A 26,492-nucleotide genomic window follows, 5' to 3' on the forward strand; every position below is an offset into this window, starting at 1 on the left:
AAGGGTTCCCCAGGGCAGGAGGTTTTTGCTTCATGGTACTGTACTTGTGAACATCACTACAAAGCGATGCTCACAATCTCATGCAAATCTCAACTTCTTTGAAAGGAATAGCCCTGACTACTCCTCACCCTCTGCAACCTCTCACTTTCAGCAGCTCATTGCAGCTAGCCTTACAACACTGTTAGCTCGTGATCTGCAGGAGGAAGTAGATCCAGCTGAAAATTTATCCCAGAAAAGGAAAAAAAAGGTCACAAATCACTACACAGGCACAAAATGACTGGTGCTGACAGGAGCAACATGGCCCCTTTCACAAGGCAGGTCTCGAGACAGATTGAATTTCTGTTTAGTTGTGAGCTTCATTGTAACTTTCATCTGGGCTGCAGCAAGGGTTTAGAGGACTCCCCTAGGGTTGTGTAAGTGGTGGTTACCTTAGATAGACAGCACCTGCAGGTTCTTCCACCCTGACAATCAAATAGAGACAACCCTGGGATTGCTTAGCTTTTTGGGTATTTTTATATTCATCCTCTTGCTTTACTTCAGGTTTTTTAAAGCAATTATTGCTTGAAAAAAGGCTGCAACGGTTCTGTCACTTTGGTTCACCAGAATTAATTTGACAAGCTTAGGTTTTGTTTTTCATTTCCGCTTGCATAACGATGGCTTGTTTTTCTGCTTGGCAAAGTCCACTTCACTTGCAAGAAGCCATGTACTGACCACTGACTGAGAAAAGCCCAAGTGCTGAAACCTCAAGTCCAATCGCTGCTGCAGCTGCTTCCATGGAAATGAGTCCTGTGCCCAAGTGAGAACCTGTGTTGTATGGGCAGAAAATCCAAGTCCTGTTAAAATGGAGCATGACTAATTTAAAAAAGGGATGGATGCCACCATGTCTGTCAGCACAAGGTCTAGACTGAACAACAGCTCTTCTCACCCAGATTTGCTGTCACACATGCTTACATGGCAACCTCCTATGGGTGAGCTTGATGGGACTTCAGTATAAAATGCTTCATCTGGGAAACAGGTGGAAAAAGGAGAAAAAAATCACCCAGGGTTCATGTCTAGACTAAAAGTATGTGTTTACATACCAGCATCGTCACAGGAGCTTGGTGTCTAAGCCCCCATGAGAGAAAGCATAGTGCAGCACAGCTCTTCAGTTGACTAAACAAACTGAGTTCCCTCCCTTGAATCTAGAGAAGGGAGAGAAAAAAATCAGTTATGAGTGGAAGATTAATATTTCTGCACATAACAGCTGATCCAAAAGAAAACATCCAGATTTGGGAAATTCCTGCGCAATACAACTGTCACACACTCTCCTCTTCTTTTTGGTAATTGAAACCTAGAAGAGTAGCAGGATCCATAAAACCTTTCTCTTTCCTCTTAGTTTCTTTACCCTCCTACTTCCCAGCTGCATTCAGGGTGTCTAACTGAAATTCATCTGGATTCAGCCCTGTTTCGGTCTGCACCCCAAGCAGACTGGCATGAGGGCCACCCATTCCCTTGCGGAACGGGACTTTGCTCTTTGCAGTGACGGACAGAGCACTGACCTCTCTCATGTGTTTGAGGTTAAGTGCGAGGGGGCACACACTGGTTCGATGCTGACAAGCCAAGAAGGGCAAACTGTCTCACTTTCCTCATCAACCGCTCAATAAAAATCTACCCATGGCTGTACAAGCTGGAGCAGGGCATGTGCATGGCTCTTTCCATGGATAATTAATCAGTGTTGGTGCTCACCTGAGCACCTGAAATTGCCCAAAAATGTGTGATCACGGTCCCCTGATGGTGCCAGAAGCTATGATCCCTTTAGTGCTTGTTCAGTGGAGCATATGGTTGTCCATCAGGTTAATTCCACCCCCAGTAAGGGGGTGTGGGACGTGACAATTTGCCCAGATGCCTGTATACCTAGAAAAAAAAGTGAATATTGGTGAAGGAACTTTCTTTCCACATCAGGATTCAGCTCCACAGTCAGATCATTGAGTTTTGTTACTAAAGCACTCGTGATTCCCAGATGAAGTGATGGCATTGGACCCATTGACCCTGGTGTTAAGCCTTCAGGCAGGGTATAAGGAAAGAACAGATTTGACTGTGAACAAGCTGAGACTGCAAATTAAGTTTCTGGCCATTAGTGGTGTGAAGTTCTGGGCATTTATAGAGGTATTGTGTCTGTGTGTTTTAAAAAGGAGTGTGAAAAGTCTATGGAAGGCATTGAGTTAATTTGGTATTTGCTTACTTGTGATAGGAGCATTTAAGCATCTGATTGGGTGAAGACTTTGAAGAGTGGTATCATTGCTGTTTGTTAATCACATTTGCTTCCCACATAGGTTGTCATATTAAACTTTAATTATTTAATTAAATATTAAACATTGAAAAGATTCCACTGGTTCCCTTCAGGAGGCAGAAAAAGACTTGCGTGCTCTTCATGGGTATCTTGGTTTGGAAGGAGAAGAACCTCTTTTTTCCTTCTCCTGAAGCATCCAAGAACTGCTACAGGTAAAACACAGGGCGCACTTAGTGGTATTAAGATCTTGCAGGTGCCTGATGAGTGCTCCTTGCTTATGTATTCCTCATCACGCCAATAAGCAATCTGAAGTCAAGAAGGCATTTCCTCCCCAGATCAGATTTGCAGTAAAAATTCCTGTTGTGGGGGTTTTTTTTCTGTTTTGTTCTGTTTTGTTTTGTTTTGTGGGAGGGGTTTTTGTGTCTGTGAGTTTTTTGTTTTCATTCATCTTCTTTTTACCCCCTTCTGAGATGTAGTCTGGATCTTTGGATTACCTTTCATGTTTCAGAGCTTCTATACCCTGTGGAGAGCCATTACCAAGACCTGCAGCTCTCTAGGTCTCTTCCTACATCAAATAAGACTTTATGATAAACCTACTATTAAAAAAAAAAAGAAAGAAAAGGAAAAAAAAGAGGTCTAAGGTTTGTCCTAGGACAATAGGAGGCATGCTGTGGCTGATGGTGCAGGAGGAGTGTTTGTAAATTAACTATCTGTGATCTGCTTTAAACATCTCATGTTTGCTGCAGCTCCCTATAAATACTTGTAAACACCTTGTAGAGACCCACCCACTGTGAATTACGGGCTGGGAGGGAGCTCCGACTGTATTTTGGGTGCTGGTCCTTCACCCTTCATTTCTGAAATAGATCTCTGTCATTTGTAAAGCCAGCCTGGTGGGAAGCTGCTGCACAGAGCTGTGGGAATCCTATGGCACCTTGGGATGGATTTAGGAGCTGGGCTGGAAAAAGAGAGATCTAAACAAAGCTTGCAAGCTGCAAGGCACCTGTTGTTCAGTCTGTGAGGCCAAATCCACTTATCAGGCTCTATCAGGTTTCTAGGAAATGATTAGGCTGCCTTGTCTTACAGTGCCTGATACTTAATTGAACAAGGAAATTAGTTTATGGCAATTAGACAGCATCCACAAGCTAATCTCTCTGAAATGGCCTGTAAATGTCTTTTAGATAGGCAGAGCCTGTTCTTTACCAAGTAATTTCTTGTCATGCTGGATGAATATCCCTGAACAGGATCATACTTCTACTTCCCTTTAAAAATATACAACAAATATGTTGCTCTCTTTTGCCTCAGAGAGGATCTTAAACCCTCGCCTCTTCAAAGGGGAAACCTGACAGTTTTCAGGATTCATTTCTCCTTTGCTATCTTTTTTTCAGAAATGTGATTGCAACACAATTCAAAGTGGAAGAATGTCTTTAACAAGGGCAAATACATTTTTCTACATAGCCTAAGGTCCAGACTGGTTGGTTTGTTATTTTCCTGTGTCTAAAACTCCGCGCAGCAGCAGGGACTCCAGCTTGATGTAGGTCATCAATGAATCCTAAAAGCATAAGGGAGCACAAAAGAATTTGCTTTCATTTTTAGTTTTAGTGTGCTTCCCTTTCTACCTCCCTTATGTTTAAAACCAAATCATAAAGAAGAACTGTGTTTGAACTACAAACATTTATGGGGAAAAAGTATCCAATGCAATTCCCAGTTTTAACAGCACAGTTTACAATCTTTTCATAGGGTGTTTGATGGCCATCATCTCTTCGCAGGAAGACAGCATCCTTGCTGCCGAAACAGGCAACAGAAATGGGACTTCCATTGTTCGGTGGTAATGGTGTGAATCCCCAGTGATGAAGCCATTCAAGTATGTGATTTTTTTATTTTGCATTAAAGTATTACTCTCATTTAGTGAATTCTTAAAGAGGGATTTTGAAATTTCCATCTACTACTTGCTTTGAGCCATTATTAATTAAAAAAAATTGAGTTTTGTCAATTTTTTGTGGGACAGAAACTGTGAAAAATTTAAATTAAAAATATCATACTGTTTTGTCTCAATAATTCAGTTTAAGAGAAACATTTTAACCTTCCTGAAATTGAAATGTTCTAGTCTGACTTGTTGAAACGAAAATCTGTTTGAGGGCTTTTCATTATTAAACTGTGTTTCTCTGATGTGGCGTGTTAGAGCTAGAGTCTCCAAAGCAGTTTGAATCTTTTTCCTTCTGTAGGGGGAAGGCTTTATGGTCAGATTGCATCTCTTGTCGTGCACCAAGTAAAACGTTGTCACAAGAATGCATGCCTTATAGTAAGTACCTGGCGAGCAAAGTCTTCCAGGCAATTTGTTCCACAAGTCAGTGAGATTTTGAACTACAATTCCCATAAAGCAATGTGTTAATGGCACAATACTACTGAACTGACTGGAAATGAAGTAGCTCACACCAGATTAGTGATTAAAAATAATAATTTTGATATGGTTTACCTAATAGACATTGATCTGTACATTTAGCTGCTTCTTCAGGACAATTGAATTTTACAGGACTGCATTTTTAGCCCAGAAACCATTTAGCTAGAAAAAACCCTGACCCTCCCGATCCATTTCAGGCTTTTCAGGGTTAAGCTGCCAGGAAAGCCCATCAGTGTGGGAGCTTTATCTAACAGTCTGTTGATATTGTGTTTCTGTATATGTTGGGTTTACACTCCATATTTATGTATTGCATACAGTACTATAGGAACTGTATCTATATATTTGTACTGCATCTGGCACAAGGGGATCATAATTCTGAATGGAAGCCATAAACAGCTCAGTAAAATAATAATTAAATACATAGAAAGTCAAGCTCCTTCCCCTTTACAGCCAACAAATTGCCCCTTTTTCAATGAACTTGCCTTTGCACCAGGAATGGGGTTACTTAGGCAAGATAAAAGGATCGAAACTTGGCCCCATATTCTGGAGCTTGGGTCACTGAGTCTGAGACTTGAAGCACCTTTGAAAGCTTTGGAAGCAGATGGCTTCTGATGGAGGGAGAAGACTCATGGTCCAATGCACAGGACAGCTACTGCCATACAGCATCCACCTATGGCTGCATGTGCAGGAGAGCAGCACAGCTGGGAACACTCACCAGCCACCGTGTCCGAACTCGAGCCATTGTCAGTCTTCCACGAGCTCAGGGAGGGGGGAAACAGCATCACCAGGCAAGTTCCCCTCAGGTCACTTCATGCAACAACAAAAAAAAAAAAAAAAGGGAGGCTGGGAAGGTGGGCAAGGGGATCCTGGTTACAGCAGAGCATCTGAAGTGTTTCTCCTCAAGCCCTGCCAGGAGCAGGAGAAAGTGCTGTGTTTTGTTCCTGTGCACAGAAGTGGGAGCGTGTTGAGGCTTGGATTCCCCTCTTAAATTGTACAAAAGTTCTTGAAGAAAAAAACATACGCACACACAGAGCTGGCTGGCCCGTTTTTCCTAGGTACTGGAAGTCAGACTGTCATCTGTGTCAGATTTCCTCTTGGCACCAGAGCTGGCTGGCTCTGCCGTACAAGTCTGCTAGCCAATGGCAACAGAAAATTTATCATGACTCGACTTCTAATTGAGTTTACCTCTTCTTTCTGCTGCAGCCACAGCAGGCTTGGTCAGCTGGTTGTGAGCAGATTTGCAAATGACACTCAAAATATTCCAGGACAGAAAATCTACACAAATAGGGCATACTTTCTTTTGTTTTTTCAACACCAGAATAATAATCATAATAATCATAATAATAATCATAATAATAATAACAATAATAATAATAATAGCGTGGCTGATTTATAAATGGAAACTGGAGAACCCTTTGGAATTGACATCCAGCTTCAACTGGATGGATGCAGAGTTTATTCTTGCTGGAAGCTAAAAATCTAGGAACGTACCAGGAGCTGCAGCAAAAGAGAGGAAGGTGGGAGGAAGAGAGGGTCCTGGGTGGGGGAAGATATTTCTCCGCTCTGCCAGCTACTGCTACTGCCGTGGCTGCTAGTGCCTGGAAAGAGGGAAGGAAGAGCCAAAGAGAAGGGAGAAAAGGAGCAGGGGAGAATGGGAAGTGCCCTGAGGAGGTATTCAAGGTGACGGAGCCCAGAAGAAGGAGGGAAGACATCATTCCCAAGTATCTTGCTACAAATCTATGTGTGCATGGCATATTCCCCAGCATCGGGGTTCCTTCCCTTTCTAGGGGAGGGGATGAGAAATGCAAGCGGGGAGAAAGGAAGGGAAGATGTTTGCATCCAAAGCAAAGGGCATCGTACTTGGTAAATAAGTTCCTGGGATGTGTGGGGAGCAGGGTGATGTCTTACAGCGTTGGAGAGGTGTCAGTGCAGCAGATGAGAGAAGGAGGAGGACCTTGCAGGTTCAAGCAGAGGACTAGGTAGCAACATGCAGGGCCAGAGTGTCCTCCCTTCCTCTGCACCTCTGCAGGCCGTCCTGGTGAAAAAGGAGAGCAGTGGTGTCACTGGGGTGGTTGCAGAGACAAGAGGCTCTTGGAGCTCCAGGACCTTCTCTGAGGCAGTCGAGAGGCAGAATGGACAAAGTGCAGGAGAGGCACAAGTGCTGCCCAAGGTTGTAGGAAAGGTCAGTGAAACTGAGCAGTGTGCAATCACACTGAGATTTAAACACGAGGCCGTGGTATTTTGTTCCCATGCATGACCCCTCACTTTCCCTTTCCCACTTAATTATGTGGTAAATAAAACATCTCAGGCCCTGCTTTCTGGCCCTGAGGCCAAGTTACACACCATGACTCATGTCCATACACAGAAACTCTTCCCCTGCGCTCCCTCCAAAGAAGAAAATGGTCACATCCAAACTGCCCTTTGGGAATTGCCTCTGGCTCCAGCTACCTCCTGAGCAAGGGCTCTCCGCAAGTTCACAGAACCATGGCTGTGCCTGTGTCCAGGCTGCGTCTGCTTTATTTGCTAGTGGATGTCTATGCACTATGTCTGTCCTTCTGGGTTAGAAGGAGGCAGATGCATACGTGGTCTCCCTGAGACAGTAACCCAATTATTTCAGCTCAGAGATCTTCCAGTGTTTCACAACAATGAATGAATGAATTATTATTATTGTCCTTATTTTATGGGTGAAAGCCATCAAGGGTGAAGGGATTAAGAGACTCACTCAAACTATATAAGCTATAGTTGATGGAGCACTAAGTAAGACTCACATCTCCAGATTCTTAGACAAATCTTTATTTACTGAAGTATGTAAGAACTTTTGTCATCTCGGTGTTTCCCAAACAGCTTCAATAAATATGCAACTTCCTTTTCTTTTTTCAAAATGCTTCTCTGCCCACATCCTTCCTATAAGTAAGGATGCATGTTCACATGGTTATATATGATTGAGAGAATTCCAGCTAGCAAGTTGTACATCATCTCACGAGTAACAAGTTGCTGGCATGTTGTCTAAAGCTTTAATAAATGCCATCCAAATGCAGAGCATTTAAAATAATGGACCTTGCTTTATGCTTGCAGCAGATGAGGCAGATGCACACAACCATTTCCTAGGGCTGACACTCCACAACCTCGTACGCAGTTGAGGCAAAATGGCTGATGATGGAGAAAACCTGTCCAAAGTCAGCAAGAAGTAAATAAATCATGGTCACCAAAATGATCTGCAGGAAGCCAATTTTTGGAGTGTCTAAGATAGGGCAGAACTAGAAAGCCAAGATTTTATGGGAGTTTATGTAAATTATGAACGATGAGAGCAGGAATGCAACTTTAAAATACGGAATGAAAGATGGGTTTCATTTGGAAAAATGTACATTGATGTTTATCTCTGTCTTGTTTGGCTTTCCCCTGGATTATTCATGGACTGTTTGACAGTTTTCTCTGAACATGTGTTGCAATGACAGGCCAGCCACAGAGATGCTCATGGGCACAAAACTACAGGAAATATCAAAAGAAGAGCATGTCCTCTCCGACAGCTTGTGATCCTGTCATTTATCTGGTTATTAAAGCCTTAATGTTATTTAAATTACTCCCTTGCAGAAAGCTGGATTGTTTGGACTTTGCTGACCCGTGCCAGTTTAATCTAGATGGGGAGGTTTGTGTATTCCCAGTGTTTTTGTCAAATGTTTTCTTCTGACTGCCTGTGAGCCTCCCCCACACCATGTCTCAGTGATACACAGTTTTCTGTCTTTTCCTCCATACCTTCAGATACAGAAGGGTTATTAAAGGGGAGCAGAAGCACAATGAAGCTGAAGAGCTTCACTGAAGGCACACCTTAAGTTATCAGCAGAGGCAGAAGTGAGAAAAGGGCCCTCTGGGACCCAAACTGATGTTTTTCCTTCATTGCCTGCACTTCCAGTGCATCATCCAGCTTGGAGGCATTTAGAGAACACACTTCCAAAAGTGCCTGGAGGTCTTACTCCTAGATGATGCTGTTCCTGTAAAGCTCTCCAAAGAAGACAGGTGAAGCAAATAACGAAAACCAAGACAGCAGAGGAAAATTATTTTGCTAAAGCTGCCAAGGGAGGTAGGAGAATACCAGTTCCTTGCTCACCCTCGTTCCAGTGTAATGGCCTTGGGATCTTCAAATCCCCTTCCTGAATGTGAGCCTGTGGGCATCAGCTCATCCCTCTGAGTAGTTTACCAAAGGCCTTTCAGCTGTACCTGTATGCTCTCTTTTAAGCCTTAGTACCTCCTAAGCCTTAGACCACATAATGTCAGGGCTCGGGAGAACAAGCTGAACAGGATAGAAAGAGAAGACAAGCAGGCTAGGCTCTGTTAATGTCCTGCAAAATTAAGCAGCGTGGATCCTTTTAATGGCCCGGGAGAAAAAAGAATTCAAAGTCCTGTGTGTCCAAAAAAATAGTTTCAATAGCCACTAAGCGCCGTGCTCTCTTTGCTCTGCTGAGCCGGTAGGGCTGATCTCTGCATCACGGCAGAGGAGCTCTGAGCAGGGCACGGCCACAACCTCAGCAGACACGGCTGCATGTGTGCCAGCCTGAGCGACGTCAAGGAGTCAGAGCAAAGCCAGAAAGCCATGGCAGATGATGTCCTCCATCATGCCTCAACAGCCTTGTGCAGCCCACACCAGCAAGCTGTTCTGCCTGCCAGCAGTGAGGACCTGTCGGAGGACAGATTTCCCAAGCCTCACACACTCAGACACACTATCCATTTGTTGTTGTTCTCTATGGGCTGGTCTTCAGCTTGCAGTGGCCACCTACGTGGTATGTTCCTTGCCGGAGGCCTCGTAAGAGGACTCATCTATAATGATTTTTGGCTTGCCCTGCACACCTCCCTGTTTTTTGGCCTGACACAGCACACTCTGGTGTTGTAGAAGGGATGACACAAAAGAGGTAGGTGGTTGCTTTAATCTTTGGGGGAAAAAAAATCAGAGACAACTTTAAGGTGGTGTGATGACATGTGTCCATTTTTATTAAGGTCTCCAAGCAGCTTGATCCCAACCAGCAAATACCACCAACTGTCATTCTGCAACTACAAAACAACAAGGTCTGGAAAGTTCTCTGATGTTTCCAGCATGGATTAGTCACCCTTCTGGTAAGTCTTTGGCAGCTTTTATTGATGGTGAGTCCAACAGGTGGGGCTGACATACCAGAGACCTTACTTCATCCCACGGCTCTGCCAGTACCAGGACGTATCCTTCCTGAGAACTGCGAGGTGTCAATCACACCAGCTTCCAGGGAACGGGGCTTGTTCAGCACATTCTTATGTTCAGGGTGTGAAAACGCATGTGCCATGCAGCCCTGCAGCCTGGCTGCTTTTCTGGTAACATGTGAAATGTTCCCTCCTGTCTTTGCTTACTCATGATTTATAATGGTTGCCCAGCATTTTTTTAGAGAATGGGTGATAATTTCCATTTTCTGGTTGAATTCCAATTTTTTCTTTCTCTTGAACTGTCCTGTCATTGCCATTTGATATAATAATTTCTTTCCCCAGAAACTGCTTCTAAGGATTTAACAGGGGCCACAAGAGCCCTATCTATTCAGCCTGCAGGAACAGTACATTGCAGTATTAAGTGACAAGGAGACAAATTTTAAAAGTACCTGCAATGAAAGTTGAGAACGCCAAGAAGCCAAACTTCATTTTTAGTGACAGGTGCCTAACTTGTGACCATATTGCCATGTAACTGAGACATCAAACTTCTGCAAATCAGGAAATACCAGGAAAAAAAAATCTTCTGTTATTACAATTCCATCTTCAGCCACATGGTCCTGATGTTGTTTGGGACCCCAGCCAAGTGTGTACCTATATGGACTTGCCTGACACTGCTGGTGGCTGGCCCTCGTAGCCTGCAGAAGGAATGGCTCAGCCAGCACCATAAAACCACCCAGTGGGGTATGTACCACCCCCCTGCTCCTCCTCTGCCCCACTGTCAGCCAGGGAGTCCTCCCCATCCTTTCTGCTTCCTTCAGCTCTCTGCAGCTCTCATTCAGCTCGCTCAAATGGCACAATAATTTCCTCCTCCTACTACATGCCATTTTCTGGTGCCTCAGCATGTTCGCTTGGCTCGTGGAGGAAGCTGATGAATGCAAAACCAGCTCAAGGTAAAAGGCATGAACGTGGGGCCAGCAGCGTGGGTGGGTGGCAGGAGCAGGCAGGGGGGTGAGCGGCACCTTACCCATCTGGGAATAGTGAGCTGGTGTGTTGGCTCACGCAGGCGCAACAAACTGCCCCCCAGACCAGAGCAGACCGATTGCTCTTTCCTTCTCTCCACAGACAAACATCGGGAACTCTCAATATCTGAAAGCACCTCATTAATATTAACTGGATGATTTTCACAAAACAACCCTTAGAAGAAGGTGTGTTATTAAATGTGGTTGGACACATGGAGACTGCAACATGTCCAGTAAATGTCCAGAACTTCCCAGGATTTAGGGCAGTGAAATGTCTGTGTTCTGTTGTTTCAGAGCGCTGAGCTTTTGCAACACTTAGGTTTGCTCAGAGCACAGGTCCCAGGTGAAAGCTACACTTTTCAGTTTCCCATCTATTTTAGAGCCCATTTCTTCTTGGTCTCACTGTTGTGGTTGTCAGGTTGAAGTACAGCTCGGCATAGTTTAAACTGAGAAGGTTAATGGATCCAAGTGCAAAATCTGTTTACCTTGGATTTTTTTTAAATGTCATGCAGTCGTTTCTATTGCTTCTGGCTTTCAAAGTTATTACTTTTACTAGTAATAGCACTGTAGCATAGAACTGTCCCACTTTATAACAGAGACTTATTAGCTTAAATTCTTACAATAGTGTCATCCATCAGTTTTGGGAAATCAGAAATTTGTCTGTAAAAAATAAAATAAAAATGAGTAGGGGTTTTGTTGCTTTTATTGTTGCTATTTGCTTTTATTTTGGCTTCTAGATTTTGAGCTTCAGGAAAGTCATATTGCCAAGCAATTCTCTGCAACAAATACACCTAAGTTAAGATCCAAGAAGGCATTTGGTCTCCTAAGTAAAGCAGGAGTTAGAAGCCCAGGTGTTCATTTGATTCTGTTCATTTCATTGAATTGAAAACTGAGTCTGAATTTCTTGTTCAGGCACTTGGGTCCAGAAGACAGGCATTTAGATTTCATCATAAAAGGTGAGACTGAAAAATTTTGAACGTTTGCTACAAAAGTCATGCTTCACATTGTAGGAATACACTCAAAGGATGAGAAAGAAAGTGCTGTTACTTAGGTTTTCATGGACAGATCCGCCTAAAAGCTTGTGTTCAGAAAAGGCCAGGCTTTTCAAGGTATTTCAGGGCCCCAGGGGTCATCTTTGCTTTTGCTCTACAATGACACTTCTCTGTACAAGTTGGAAAAACAAGGGTGATAGACATAAACACAGTGTTTCAAAAGATTTATGAAGCTTTTCTGTTCTGTTCCCATTGACAGCAATGTCTGCCTTCTTGTGCTGATTAGAAAGGAGTTAGGCACTTGAAAGCTGAGATTAAAATAATCATCTAGATAAATTTCATGGTAGCAATAGCTGGATTTTTCCTCCTCTTTGGGATAATTTTAAACATTTTCACTGTTGCACTCCTCCCCCTGCAAAGCAAGAGGTGTCAGTCTGTGAGGTAATTCCTTTCACAAAGTTCAGGCTCTTTTCTGCAAAGCAGCCATGGTCCACAAGCAAGTTTTTTGACCCGTCAGTCAAGCGCTTCCAGAAGGAGACAGCACAAAGTCAGGCGCTGTCCTTCAGTCCAGGTTCAGACCCCCTTCCCTCCCACACGCTCACACATGCTCAGGGCTGGTGCTCTCTGCGTGTTCAGAGTTTTACAAACTAGCACCCCCACCAAGGCTCATGCAGAAAACCCAGTGACAGGAAAAGTGGTGGCTCAAATGAAAACAGGAAGACACAGCTTTTTTTCTTTTTTTTTTTTTTTTTTAAGCTGCAGCTTTTTTTGTGCCTTTGATACTTCTAATCTAATGAATTAAGCTTGTGAGAAGTGCTTGCTAGCAGTCAGAGGCAGGAAGCTGCTCAGCTGACATGAGGTTTCACTTGACAGAAATAGTGTTCCCATGAAATCCATCACCCATTACAGCTAATTTTCAGCCTAATATGCTAATAGACATAGGGCTGCTGCTCAGAGTAAGTGACTGGAGTGGCCAAACTCATTCACACAAAAGTGAAGACCCCTCCTGTAATATCACAGACAAGTTTGGTACAATATGTTTGCCTGAACAAAGGAATCCTGAGCTCTTTTAAATGTTTTAGGACATCTGCCAGACTTCCAGGTGCCTCTCCATATGGCATGGGTCTCTGACTTCTCATTGATCTTTGCAAACTGGCAGGTTACTACTATCTAGGGCAAAGCATCCTTGGAAAGATTTCCCATCTGGATGGCAGATAGTGGAACTAATGGATGGGACATCATTAAAGTCAGGAATAATTTGCTTGAATATCAGTGTCTAGTGCCAATTGGTACTCTGGGATGTTTCATCTGGCCTCCACCTTCCAGCCCCAAATGGTGTTGTGTCTACACGATGGTGCTGAGGAGGTCACAGCCACCAACCCTCAGATGGTGTAGCGTGTCCAGAGTTGGGCAGCAGAGCTGGGGAAGGGGCTGGAGCACCAGTCTGGTGAAGCTGAGGACACTGAGGGTGTTAAGCCTGGAGAAAAGGAGGCTTGGAGGAGACCTTGTCACTCTCTGCAACCACCTGAAAAGGGGGATGTAGTGAGGTGGGGTCAGTCTCTTCTCCCAAGTAACAAGAAACAGGACAAGAGGAAATGGTCTCATGTTGTGCCAGGGCAGGTTTAGATTGGGGATTGGGAAAAATTCTTCCCTGAAAGGGTGGTCAGGCACTGGGACAGGCTGCCCAGGGAGGTGGTGGGGTCACCGTCCCTGGGAATGTTTGAAAAATGCATAGATGTGGCACTTAGGAACATGGTTTAGTGATGGACTTGGCAGTGCTGGGTTAACAGTTGGACCTGATGATCTCAAAGGTCTTTTTCAACCTAAAAGATTCCATGATTTTATGATTCTACAGACTCAGTGGAACACCCCCAAAACCCTGCTGCATCTCCAGTGCTGTGGGGCCTCAATGGCCACTGTCAAATGCGCTGAATCAGCCTGGACTTGTGGCATTGTCTGGATCTAGCTGACTGTAGTTGGAGCATGGATACCCCAGACACAAGAAGACATCTGCACTTACATTTATCAAAAACTGAACCCTGCATGCAAAGGCTACTTTTTACCATCTTTCTCGGAAGTGTTCTGTAAGTTATTTTGTGCAACACATTTTCTGCGTTGTCGCTTTTGCAGCCAGGTCTCCCACTTCTCGAAAATACACCTAGAAGCTCCTCTGGTATTTAAGCTGGTGATTTCAGAGTCATTAGTGCTGCAATTAAGTCACTTTGATTTGCTACAGATAAATTTCTGCATAGGGCTAATTTTGATGTAGCACAGCAAATCCAGAAATGATAGTTAATTTACTTCCATTTCTATTCCAGGCACTGTCTGAGTTTTCGTGCTTAGCAAATCATAGCCAGGACTCACAGCAATTAGCAAAATTGCAAAAATTGCACAGATAACAACACCACAATGCAGTACAATATGGAAGAAGCAGCAGAAACTTTCTGACACCTGGTAGCTGTTTTAGGCTTTAAATATCATATTGTTCTGCCAAATCCATGGTTTCTACTTATCAGGATGATTTCTCAGAACCAAAACATGTTGTGAGGTTTTCTAAATGTGCTATTATGAACCTGAGAAGAGCCCCTGAACTTTTCAAACCTTACCCATCTCTTTGGATTTAGAAAGGCGCAGAGATTTAGATCCATGGAAAGAACATGAAAAGGTGATTGAATTTATGCTGAAAAAACCCCACCCAGAAAGTACAAGAAATCCCAGTTTACTAGCACTACCAGATTTTCCAGAAGTTTCTTAGATTTAAATATCAACTTAAGTTGTGTCACAAAGCCTTGCCAATATTACTAATATGGTTTTACCTTTAAAATGCCATCAACTTGGAAATTGGTTGCTGATTCTAGCAGGTGTTTCACTGCTGTTAGATGTGCATGTGTATGTTTAGAGAGAAATGTATAAATGTGTTTAAATGCTGTATCCCATCCATGTCACAGGGACATCCTGTAAGTAAGTCTTTAGCCTCACAGTTCAATATTATGCTCATATCGATCCAAATTTTCCCTATATTTCTGCTGGTGGTGGTCGAGGATTTTTCATGTTGTGGGGATCCAGGTTTGTCAAATTTTATAAACCCATGTTGAATTCCTGCTGATTTTGACCAGGTCCAACTTCTTTGCCATAAGATGCTTGTAAGAAAAGCCTTATCCACTCACTCCATCAACTATTGCTAATGACACACTATGGCTGTTCTGATCAGGCTGACACAGGACACACAAAACAGTACCAATCCCAGAGAAAATAATTTGATTATACAAATAACTAATGAATGTATGAATACATCCTCTCCCTGTCCCACCCAATTTTTGCTAATCACTTAAAATGACGAACACAGCAAAAATGTTGTGAAAGTGGAAGAATTAGTAGGCTTTGAATGGTTGAAATGAAAACATGAAATTATCTGGGAAAGTACTGGGATACCCAGAACTCTGAAACTTGCAACACAATACAAATGAAATAACTGAAAAGAGTGGAATTTTATTCTCTGAATGGGTGGTAAGAAGTTCACCACCGCCTTCATCAAATGTAGGGTAAGACCAGGTAACTGGGCAGCAGGAGGCAATGCTGCTTTCCATATTCAAAACAAACCATTTTTTTATAGGAAGTGAAAAAAGAAATCAAGAGGAATCCTTGAAAATACAGGCAGATGCATGTGATTTTCTACTTTCCTTTTTTTTTTTTTCCTTTTTTTCTTTTTTTCTTGTGAAGGGCTATTTGTTATGTAAAAAGTGCTGTTCTGTAATGCTCAGTGTGTGGAAATCTGAATGTGGAAATGATGAAGGAGAATTTTGGCTGCCTGGCCTTCCATGTGTGAAAAGACTTAAGAGGTTTGGATGTCAACTTGTTTTTCCTTTGCTGAGCGAGGAATCTGATCCAATCTCTTAGTGAGGCTTTTTCCGTTTTAGATTGGCTATGGAAAAAAAAATATCTTTTGAAGCATTTGAAATTGTTTTGCTTATGATTACCCCATCAGTGAGGGGGATTTTGCACCCCTAAATAGGACTGGCAGACCAACCTAGCAGCCTTCCTACTGGCATATGCGAAGGTATCAGGCTCTTAAAATGTGGGTTATGAGCACAAAAATAGCAGCCTGCCATCTGTTACTCAGCAAAGTGGATCCTTAGAGTGGCAGAGGCTTGTGTTTCATTGCTGAGGGTGTCAGGCTCGGCTGGCACAAGTAGGTCAGAGCATTTGTTAAGTTTCTATAATATCCTACTCGGAGGAAGCTGCAAGTCTTTCTCTGATGCTGCCTGTAAAACCTTTCTCCACCCTTAGTTCATAGTGTTCCCTGTGACACTGTCCTCCTCATACTGCCTTGCTGCCATCGTTAGCAGTAGGGTGAAGTACTCTTCCATCAAGTCATCGAGCCGCCTGTGTTCCCATCCTCACACCGCTTGTAGGGTTATTAACCAGCACTGGGAATTAACATCATGCCCCATCCTTCTAATTGCCGTTGAGGAAAGGGAAGCCTAAGAGGGAGGTGTTTCTGGGCTACAGTATGTTTATTTTATGAAAGATTTTATTGAGAACAAATACAAAGTTGAGGTCTGTGCCATGACTTTATCCTGCCCTGCCAAGTCCTATCATTATCAGCACTGGGGAATAAAACTGCAGTCCAAAACCAGAAATGTGCAATAGCCTTTAATTTTCTTGACATTTATGTCCCTTGTAAATTGCAGGACAGAACCAGGTTTGTTGGTTTAACAAGTAGGGAGGCAACTTCTGGGCTTTCTGTAACTTTGAAGGACGTTCAGCCCATAGTATGGAAGTTGTAACATGCAGCACACAGGAGTCTCTTTGAGTAGGGCCAGTTGACATCAGGTTGTTCCATCTTTATAAGGCATTACTTACTAGGGTATGAAGTCCAAATGGTTATGTTACATGACAAAGTGTCTTAGTACCAATGTGGCATGGACTCTGTTTCACACCTGGATGGCATGGTGCCCATGCTGACAAGTAACGAAGAGATCTTCTATCCTGCAGGTAAGTCTCAGTCATACAGCTCTTCCCTTTACCTCCAAAAACGTCATCTTCTTCCACCCTTGGCTTCCTGGAGTTTTGCATCATCATCAGACTTGCTGAGGGTACGCTCTGCCCCAGTGTCCAGATAATTAATGAAGATGTTAAACAAGACTGGACCCAGTATTGATCGCCAGGGTACACCACTGGCTACTGGCCTCCAACTAGACCTCATGCCACTGCTGACCACCCTCTGGGCCTGGCCAGATTCAGTTCCATTTGGGCTTTAGCATTCCTAATTGCATCCCTGGAAGCTCAGACAATGTTTATGCATTCCTCCCAGATTACCCATCCTTGCTTCCAGTCTCTGTGTGCCTCCTTGTGTCTCAGTGTAGCCAGGAGTTCTTTGTTCATTCACACAGGCCTCCTGGCATTTCTGCCGGACTTCTTGTTTGTTGAGATGGAGCACCCTTGAGGACAGCATCACCTCATGATCCGCCTACCCCCCCTGCTCCCTCTTAACAGTGTCACGATGCCTCAACCTGCTTCTGCCAGTTGCTTTGCGGCAAAGCGAGGCTTCAGGAGCCAAGGCAGAAAAAGCAGATCAACTTCCCTAGAACAGGAACAAGAACAGGAACAAGCAGCAGTCATCGGATTCACAACCACATGGGTTGGAGGAGAATCGGTCCCTACAGTTACAAACAGGGAAATGCCAGAGTTTCTTTGGCACCTTGCCTCAGGCATCTCACTGCAATGTCCTGTTATTCATGGAGCTTTTAGAGGGAAACAAAACCTGAAAAATATTACATCATATCCTCGGCAAGTGGCACACGCTACTTGTGGTGGGACAGCAGGGAGCACTTCAAATGGCCCTGTCCTGTCCAATGCACAAGACAATTCTGGTTTAAGACAGATAATAGTTACCTGTTTTCTTCCCCGCCTGCCGCAGTGCACTCTGTGCACCATCTCTGTACCCCATTCATCTCTTTCATCTGCTTGCTCACACAAAACACAGGATGAACGCTACTTGTCACACAGTGTTTTAACTTTTTCTGGCTTCCTAAGGAAATACACCCAGTTGTGCTGTGTGGTTGTGTCTCTCTGTTTGCATGTCTCTTCTCCTTGCCTCTACATCCTTCCCCTCTACAACCTTTCTTAAAACCAATAGTCGGCATCAACTGGATTTGATGAGCAGTCTCAAAGATATAGATTCCCTGGAGATTTTGCAGCCAAAGCTCTCCAGAGGAGAGAAGTCTTATTAATAACTCCCCTATTGTAAGGAAAAATAGCTTTACCCTTTATAGGCATCAGAGGAGCTGCACAGGGAAGAGCCACTGCAAACCAGGCTTCCTCAGCTTCACTGCTTCTTGAAGTGCAGCGTTTCCAAATTACAACAGGGCCCCATTGTTAATCCCAGCCCTGGATGTCAGCAACACACTCTCCCTGGGCTAATTTTTCAACACATTCCACCACCTCCTCATACATAATTTTCCTGTTAAAGACTTTATAAGTGCAGCAATTTAAGATCCAGCCCACTCCTCCTTCCTCTGATGAAGCTTTTTGGGCAAACTCTTTACACTTAAATGTTACGGTAGAACCACTGGGAAACTTGAACTCCTGGAAATAACTTTGGCAGCCAACTGGCAGTTAATGACAATTTGACTTCATACCATAGAAACATATCCAAGAAAACAAGCACAATCTTACAGACATTTAGTTTTGCTACTATTGCCAGTTAAATCAAAATATTTTGTTGAGTTTTTTCAGCTCTCACTACTTCTATCTGAATAATGTCTTGTTGGATTTTTTCCTTTTTTTTTTTTTTTTTTTTTTTTTTTTTTTGTTACAGTACTTTTTAAAAGCATGTGTGAATTTGAAGAGTTATATCTACTCTGTTTCTTCTTTGAGTACAAACACTGAGAAAACAAGCTTAACTTTGATAAAGAATAAATATTGCCAAGGAAAGCTTTCATATAATTACTTTGTGTCATGAACGGGTATCTCGTGTTGTAACACTCAAAAGACAGCAAAAGGTATATAGCCTAACCTTACACAGACTTAGACATTTCTCTTTGGAGCTCTAGTTACATTTTGCAGCAGTGGAATGAAATAGGCATGGTACTTTCTTCATAGTAAGTGAATGCAGTGTCTAGTTCTTGTACCACTTTCTGAATAAAATTATGTGCAGCCTCTTTGATCAGCCATTTCTCCTGGAGAAAGCCTCTCTGTCAGATCTCTGAAGGACTTCTCTCAGAAACAGCATAAACTTGGCAATTTGCAGTGGCTCTTGTGATGTGAATAGCAGCACATTCTTTAGGTCTCTGTCCCACTGAGATCAGAGTTAGTGCCAAAGGCTAGAGAGGAGGTCACCAGAAGGACATCTTTCTTTACCACAGGGCTGTCTTGCCGACACATCCCACATCCTTCTCATCTCCATGGCATGACTCTACAGAGTTGTCTCCGCAGTTTAGAAAGGACTTCCACACTCATTCCTATGTTCATCTCTGCTGCTGGACATGGAAAGTATATCCTAGAGTTGTGGGAGGGAAAGATCGATGCTGATTTCTTCCCTGACGGCTACTCCCTGCGACATCTCTGATTTTTGGTAGATGGCTTTGTATGTCTACTAGGTTGAATCAACCTTTGCCTTTAGTCTGGTTTTATTGCCATCTGGTACAGGGCAGTTTGAGGGAAGAAAATGGGACAGCGCATGTATGTGGGAAGTATGGATTTATGGTGAAAGCTATGGGCACCTTGGCCACCTCATGAATGTTGGTTAGTTCAATACATGTTACCAGATCGTACAATTTGCACAGTACCCCATCCCTCACTTTGTATACATCCCATACGCGGTTTATGGCACAATATGGTGCAGATGTTCATAATAATCTCTTTAATTTCTGATGTCTGCAGAACGGGAGCTGATTTATTAAATCTAAATTTCGCTGTTTGCAGTGTAGACATCTATGTCTGAACTCATCTTCCCAGACTCCCTTCTTATTTGACAGCAAAGGCAGTTGTAGCTCAACTCACCTCAACTACTAAACTTCAGTATGAGACAGACTGCATCCCAGATCCCACCGACTTCGCTGGCTGGATCATTGCTGATGTGCATTTGGTGACTGAATGACCATATGAGATGAGGATGTCAGAGGAATCGGGGGTTAACTTCTGCAGTATGTGCGCAACTGCCATCCCTTCTGATCAGCTGGAGCAGTAGGTAGAAAATCTCACCCAAATCCTTTAGATACAGTATTGTCTGATCTCTTTCTCCTTCTCTCTCTCACTCTCTTTTCCCCCCTTCAGCACCAGATTTATTCCTCTAAAATAATTGCTAGTGCCATTTAATTAATTTTCATAATCCTTTCCAAGGGAAAACGAACTTTTGTCTTATGTAAATGAGATCTTTGCTCCTTTCCATAGCAATCACAGCTTTCTTGTTCTGTAAAAGTATGACATTTGCTTTTTTTCCTCTGCCCATCTACACTATTCATTAATTAATGTCTTTTGTTCTTCTTGATATGTTCAGCCTGGGAAACCCACTGTAAACCAATTTGGTAACAATTAAAGATTAATTAGCTACAAAATTAGAAGAAACCTCAAAAGACACCCAGAATTTGAATGAACATTCAGACATTTTAGTTACTCGTTGCCTTCCTTCTTGATGAATTTTGCTGAGATACAAAAGTGTGCAGAGATGGATGGCTTTCGAGCAGGACTTAAAAAGCACCAAAGATTTCAAGGAAGAGCCTGAAAACCTGACCTAGACTTTCCATGATGATAGATCAAAGGATCAAAGCATCTGGATTCTTGGGTTTTTCCATCTGAGTCAAACTCTCCTTCCAGCCCTTTTGAGATTCTCCTGTGACTTGTAACAATGTCTGCATAAAACTCAGCTTCACTTCCTCCTCTTTTGCTTTTCTTACCCACTGAATAAATCTAAAGAAAGAGACCTACGGATCCAACTGCACCTATTTTCAGCTCAGATCAGTGACGGGGAACTCATCACAACTGGAGCTTGGCAAAGGAGCTCCTGGCTGGAGGACAAATGTTTGGCAACTGACACTGAATGGTTACGGCTGTCAGCTCTCCTTGGATGGCTGAACCAGCCAGCAGCATAATGTGAACACGGGAAGCAGAAGGACAGCTCACATTGGACTGTTATTCCCTTGGAAAAGAGTCGATGATCTCGATGATTTGTCAGCCTAAGAGTCTTCAGCCATTGCCACTTAACTTTAGAGATGTGGACATTATCTTAAAGGGAGAAAATTACTTTAGGAATCAGGCAATATGAGCAATGTGTATCAGATGACAAGAAAAATAATACAGAAATCTAAAAATTAAGGGCATTAGCTTCTTAATGGCACAGTAATTACAGCACCAAACAAATACCTTTTCTGACCTACAGCTCTGATGGCTGCATTCCAAAGTGAAGAGGGGGGCAGCCTGGATTCGGTCAGCAAAATACTTGATTCTGTGCTGGGAAACAAAGCACTCCAAATTTTTTGCTTACATCTGAGACCTTGACAAGAGAAAGGGCATGCAGGCAGGTCAACAGACATACCTGGTACCACGGCAAGCTGTGCCAAGATAACAGGCTCTGTACAAGGAGAAGCGTTTGTATTCCTGAGAAACAAAAGCTTACGCATGGACTTGAAGACAATACTAGCAGCCTACAGAAGAACTGCCAAGAATAGCTTCTCACCATAGACAGTCAAGATTCTTCTCCTAGAATGACATCTAATCTCTTACTCTTAATAACACAACATTTTGTTCTGTGGCAATGTCGTTTTGCTCACATTAATTTTAAATGCATCTGTCCATCTTTTCATGACATTTCAAATATTACAAACTCTGGTGATGTATGATGTCTTTGAGAATCTTGGGTGCTGCCTAAATATAGGCAAAAAATCCTTGCTGTGAACAAAATTAGATGCACTGACAAATCTTTGAACATATGTCTCCATTCCTCTCACTGGTGTTGTTCCTGCATATCTTTTTTTCTTGTAGATCAGAAGAAAAAAGTACTGAAGAGTATGGAACTCATGGAGAAATGCAGCTCCTTTAATTCTTGCCCAGGCAGTAGCTGAAGGAACATTTGGAAATGGGTACCTGGGTGTTAAGCATACACCAACCTTGTAAATTTGTTAAGACAATGAAAGTTCCTTGACTTAGCTGCAAGCCTGATTAGGTAGTAAGTACAAAATTTGCCTTATTAAGGTTTCCTTAGGTATGGTACTTTGAGTTTTCTGTGCTGCTACGTTATCTTTCGATAGAAGCTCTTACTGTGCCTCGTGTTACAGCATGAGCTACCTGACACCCTAAGTGGAAGTTGATTTAATTATCTAGAAATCACTAACTTTCCTAAATCATGAGGTAGCATCAGAAGCATGTTTGTTTTTTTCTCCAGCCTATACTGCATATCTAGTAACGTTCTCTAGGAACTAATTTTTTTATTCTTTTACTTTTAAGTAAAGCCCCCTCTTGCTATTGATCCTGCTGTTGTCTCGTTCAGCCCAGGATTTTCAGCTTGTCTGTGAATGAGGCAGTGGAAGAGCTGATCTGTGCTTCCGTGGGAACTTTCCAGAACAAAACTAGAGTACAAAAATGGGAATAGGACTGCCATAAGACAAACACCCTTAGCAGAGGCCCTGGTGGTGTATTCTGTTTGGATGGCTTCCTCCCACCACCTCAGCAGGAGAGCAGCTTTCCTGGGACGCTGAGTGAAGAGTGAGTTGGGTTTCCTAGAGGTCTGGTGGAGCATGAAACTCCTCCTGCAGCAGAACTTCCCTGGGGCTGTAGGTCAGCCTTCAGGCCCAGGTCACTCATTAGGGCTTTAGAATAGTGGTCTCCAGATGCTTCCAATGTTTTCCTGACATCAGCATCCTTTTTTAAGGAACACACTCCTTGTGCATTAAGCAATTTGGCCTGCTTTGGCCTTAAGCACCTGCTCCTGAATTGTCTTCCAAACTGCAGACTCCAGTTAACAGGACTCAGGGGAGTGACCACGACACACAACTGCATACACTTGCTAGGAAGCAGAGATGCCGAAGGGTTGGAATAAGGGGAAGCTACTTCACTGAACACCTCCACCGCTCCATGCAGCTCCCCGTGCTGTGCCACGCCAGGCCGCTGGCAGCCCCCCCCCCCCAGGGCACAGCGCAGCTCTGACGGCGATGCAGGCCCACAGTGACAACATAGAAACCCAGCCTCCCGCGACAGCCAACAGACTAACTCCCTCTTTCCTCAGCCATCACAGAGGTCTTAATTTGTAGCTGTGCTTACAAAATGCTCTCCTGAACGCACAATTTGTTCCTCATTTCTTTTGGCAGCATGATTCTAATTACCTTCTTCTCAGCCACTAATTTGAGGCTATCATTAGTGCAACAATCTCCAAGTTTGCTTTGAGGCAGGGAAGCTGATGAGTAATTACACACTTCTGCTCTTCTTTAGAGGGGAAAGAAATGATTGCTTGAGGAAAGTGTCTGTGTGACGGCTTGGTTTGTTAAGCTTGTGCTTCAGCTAGCCTGGTGAGAATACAGTTCTGGAGGAGCAATCATCTCAGCAGCATCCCAGCAAACCAGCAATGTGGGTGTTTCACTCCAGTTAGCTGTGGTCTGAGCCTTGAGTTTTATTTCTTTGTTATGAGTTTCACGTACATCTCCAAGGTTGGTAGTATAGGAACAGCAATGGATAACACAGGACCGGAGAAATAGTCCTCTGGTCTATTATCCTCTTTTGAAACGGCTGATAGCAGTTACTTTGAAGAATGATGTTAGACATTCTTTAGCTTAGCAGCATCCTGCAGTTTAGTGAATTGCCTGTTTTGGAGAAAAGCACTTTCCTATTCCCACTCCTCTGCCAGAGGAAAACTTATACGTCTTGAGGAATGGAGATTTACTTGGCCTTCAAAGCCAGTTTGGTTTTAATTTACTATTTTAACACCAGACAACTGTCCTCTGTCAACTCAGTCATCTGCAGCACACTGTAGTAACAACCTGTGGTTTATTTTAAGATCAAATGACATTGTCCTGGTGAATTCCACAGGTTAACTATTCACTGTGGGCATATCTTTGTTTCCAGGAATTCTCATTTTTCTCCTTATTCTGCACTTGTTTTCTACTCCCTGCATCCCCCAACTTGTGTATCGCTTGACTTAAACAAAAAGGAAAAAATATACATAAGTTGAGTGAGAAAGGAAGTTTTGTGATGCTAATCTTCTAATGATCAGCATACTGTGATGCCAGATGTAAGTAGTAACAGTGATATTTAAAATAAAAGGTTGCTTATGGATCAAGACTGTAGTTTGGTGTCTATGCACATGCTGGATGTCCCAGCTTCCACTGCAATAAATGCAGAGCTAGTCAGCACAGCCAACTGAATGCAGACACCAATGCAGTTCTTCCTAAAGAAGACAATCATAGGGGTAGTCAATTGACCATATCTAGGATTCTAATGTCTGTATGAGATGCCCTAGGGAATTTAATTTGCTTTCCAACTGACATTGCAGGAAGGCGTGGGTCTCACTAATCTCGCATATGAAGCTTGGCAGTCCTGTGTGCGTATCTCACATGTCCTGAGATGTTTCTAATACTTCCAGATTCTAAGTGTAGGAATGTCACTCACACTGTTGTGTCTGTTGAATCACCCTCTAAACCCTGTTAACTCAGCTTTCTGATGATGATAATGTGAATTTGTGCTCCTAACCCACACGCAGACACCTCCACGTCGCTGCCTCCATTCAGGGATCTTCCTTTGAAAGCTGTCTGCTACTGCCTAAGCCACAAGGCAAACATTCCTTCTGTCCTGAAGTGGTGGCTCCCAAATGTATAACATTGTGAAATAGGAATGGATAAACTCCACTGGAGCTAGAAGTTTCCCCTCTTTTTGGTAAAAAAATCTGGACACTTATTGATGCAAAGCCCAGGTTGGGTATTGGGTCTGACCTCTGCTCCAAAAAAGGCTGCATCTATGTGGGACCTGTCACCTTGGCCATATATGTAGAGGAGGTGTAACTTTGATATTCCTACCATAAATGGCTATTCTGTGGTTGTTTCAGGGCTGTCTTCGGGCCAAGAAATTTTGGGATCCCAGATCTGTCTGCATTCCTGCAAGCAGATATGACCTTGGTTCTGCTTCTTCCAGCCAAGTCATTTTGCTCTTTGGAATAAGGGTTGTCTCTAGCATTTTATTTGTGAAGCACCCAGCACATTAGGCTCTGAACTTGGCTGGGGAGTTTACTTGTGGTTTCATTGAAGTCATTACTGTTATTTCATAAACTAAAATATCTGTAGAGCAAAACAGGGGAATTACAATACACCATTTGCAGCTCTTATTCTCATGGCTCTGTGTCCAGGGCTAGAATCTGTAAATAAATAAACAATTATCTGTGTTCTTCCACCTATTGCATTTGTTCCTCTTCAATATGAGCACTAAAGCAGAGAAAAATTGGAACACAGGCAATTAGACCCCTTTTAACAGAAACAGAGAAGGATTTTTTGGAATTGTCCTGGTTTTTAGTACAGAAGTTAAGAGGGATGATTCAATTACAGACCCCAAATGGCATAATTTTATATATAAATATATATATATATATATAAAAAAAATAATGGGGGCACACAACCATGACTAAGACTATTTGTTAAAGTCTGTGGCTCTATGCCTTCTGCCTTAATTGGTTCTTGACTGTTAAACTTTAGAGACATGCAAACACTGAACCTGCTGCATGAGATTTCAGTGACTGTATTTTATATTTTCATATTAAATTAAAGATTAACTATTAGCTCCACTCTTCATTATGCAGGATTACCACAGTATTTCAATAGCAACAAGCTTGTCATAGATTAAACAGTATTCGGCATAATTACTTCCAAATAAACTTCTGGGGAGCATGCCAAAAAGAAAGGGCAGAAAGAGCCAGGCAAAAGAACACAGATTAACTATCCCTTATGCATGTTTCTACTCCCCAGATGATTAATTAATTGTTCAAGAAATTTTGCATGCAAACTGCAGGAGCAGGCCAGAGAGAGGGGTGTAGGAATTAGGATATTCCTGCTGAGAGTCCTCATCTCTTGGACACTGTCCTGCTCCTCCTTCCTTGCTCTTCTAGACCTAGGAAAACCATGCGTGCCTTCACAGTCAGAGACAGCTTCAGCAAGGTGAGGTGATGTGTGAAACCCTCTCAGAGCACCTGGAAATTGTTAAGCAGAAGAGGGGGTTAAGTACTCACTAGTGACCTGAATCCTCTTTTGGGTATTTCTTTGGGCATTTTCCTAATGCATTTCTTGATGGCTTCCCAGGAAAAGGAGGTAGGTGTCTGCAAACGCTAGATCTTTTTGCAAATTGCGCCTTGCCTTTCCCAGCTGAACCCACAGGTTAGTTTTGGTCAGCACCTAGCTGGGAGGCAGAGCCATGTATTCACACCTGATTAGACAGTTAATATGATCCACGATGACCCACAAACCCTCCAGAAGGCAGGCTCTCTCTCTGATGCATACAGTTCTGAAGTGATCGGAGAAATGAACCTTGACCAGTTAGCTCAGGACTGAAACTGCAAGACTGCCTTTTCTTCCTCTCAACCAAGTGGGTAGAAATGTTGGTTTACTTTTCATCCTGGCCTTTTGTGCACATTTTTAGAATGGAAGATGTTGCTCCAGGTAACTTTATGAAGCAAAATACCT

Source organism: Falco rusticolus, chromosome 4 (assembly GCF_015220075.1).
Source record: "Falco rusticolus isolate bFalRus1 chromosome 4, bFalRus1.pri, whole genome shotgun sequence".
NCBI lineage: Eukaryota > Metazoa > Chordata > Aves > Falconiformes > Falconidae > Falco > Falco rusticolus.